This window comes from Anas acuta, chromosome 2 (assembly GCF_963932015.1).
Source record: "Anas acuta chromosome 2, bAnaAcu1.1, whole genome shotgun sequence".
Classification (NCBI taxonomy): domain Eukaryota; kingdom Metazoa; phylum Chordata; class Aves; order Anseriformes; family Anatidae; genus Anas; species Anas acuta.
Window position 1 is genome coordinate 97,149,586 of NC_088980.1, and position 1,879 is coordinate 97,151,464.

Below are 1,879 nucleotides of genomic sequence, written 5' to 3' on the forward strand. Positions count from 1 at the left end.
TATATGTATCAGTACATAGAAACACAACACTTTCACTTATGGTAGAAAGTTGGCTTGAGTTGTAATTAATTCTATATATTTCTATTTGTTTAGATGAGAGTATTTGATCCATATTACTGTTCCATAAGAAGCTAAAAACACCTCATCTAACTAAATCCCAGTAGGTATCCTGTATACCACAAATGTGCAGCTGATGGGATATGGTAGTGAACTGGTGGCAACTCTTTGCAGTTCTAGCCTCCACAGCAGCACTTCATGCTCAGTATCAAGGACCAATCAGTGCTTGAATTTATCATTTTCAGCTTACACATGAGCATTATATCAAATATTCTCCTGATTTTTGTAGTTTTATAAAACTAGGATTTGAGGAAAATAGTTGAAGGGTAGAGGATTTACTTGAGGAAGAGATTACTGTGTTTATCTTATTAAAATGATTTCTAAATTAATTTCATATTTTTATACAATTTATAACTGTGCAATATTAGATTAAGTTTTCTCATGCGGAAGCTGATGACAGAGCATTCTCTGAGTTTTGTGTACACAGACAGTTTTCTTGAGGCTCATTTTAGCAAGATGTATTTGTTCTAGCTTAACTAAAGGTGGGCTGAAGACCTGTTGGTGTCCAGTTGTCTAAAGTCAGTGCAAAAGCTCTGATTGAATGAGGATTAATTCAAATACAAGAAAACAAATTCCCTTACAAATTACTGGAGCTAGCCATCTTTTTCATCACTGACCCCTGTGGAGCAGAATTTGTGGTGTCATTCCAGTCCGCGGTCTTCATATCACCAGAAAAGATCTCTGTTTTGGAGTGCTGCTCCCTCTGCCCATTTGAACTTTGAATAAATGCATGGGCCACAGGCAGCCAGAAATCATCAGGCTCAGGGGTATCTGTAGGCTAGCCCTCTTACTTGCGCTGACAAACAGCTATATAAGTCAAGGAGTGTCCGTATGCCATCTGTTCTTTTCAACTAGCCATGTGAGAAAGAGTTTGCTTTAAAGTGGTTTTACTGCTTTGATCCCATGCCTCCATGTCTTTTACTGCTTCTTACTCTCTATTCTCTATTACTTTTCATTGTTTCCCATTATTAATCCTTCCCTACCCTTGATATGTCCCCCAGGGCTCTTATTCTGCGGGTGGTGAGCATTGTCCCATGCATGAAGCTTCTTTTATCATTGGGGGATGACTGATGAATTTTTTTTTTTCTGAAATCTCGTGAAAGCACAAAAAAATCAGCTCTCATCTGTGTCCCTAGAGAAAAACATTAACATCTACTGATGCACTTTTAACGTGTTTACTCTAGGTATTCATGTGTGGGGGGACAGTGCCACATCTGGATAAGAGTGGCAGAGATTGTACATTTGAGGCTCTCCCCGTGTCATGTGTACCAGAAAACATGTTCACCTGGCAGTGTCCTGCCTCCTATGAATTCTGACTACAGTGTTGGAGAACCTGAAGCATTTCAGGCTTTCATACATGAATGGGAGACATGGCTAGATCCTTGATGGTATTTTCAGTCTGGAGGTTGATCATTCTCCATCTCAGTTTCCTGTTGGAAATGTCCTCAGCTTTGCTCCTGAGTGCATGTTATTGCTGGCTTTGTTATACCCTTTTCTGATTGTGCAGAACAGAAAATTATTATCTGCCTTTCTTCTGGTTTTTCAGTTGGATATACGAAAAGAAAAATAAGATGGGGCACATGTGATCCCACCCAGATGAGTTTGATAACCTGGGAGCTTATGAAGCCACATCAATCTAGGTAGCCATGTCAGACCTGATGCTGCAGGACAATGGCATTTCCTAAATAGGTATTTTGGCCTTCTTCTGGTTACATATAAGATTCCTGAAGTATCTTAGGACTGAAGAGGTGTTGATCCTGTG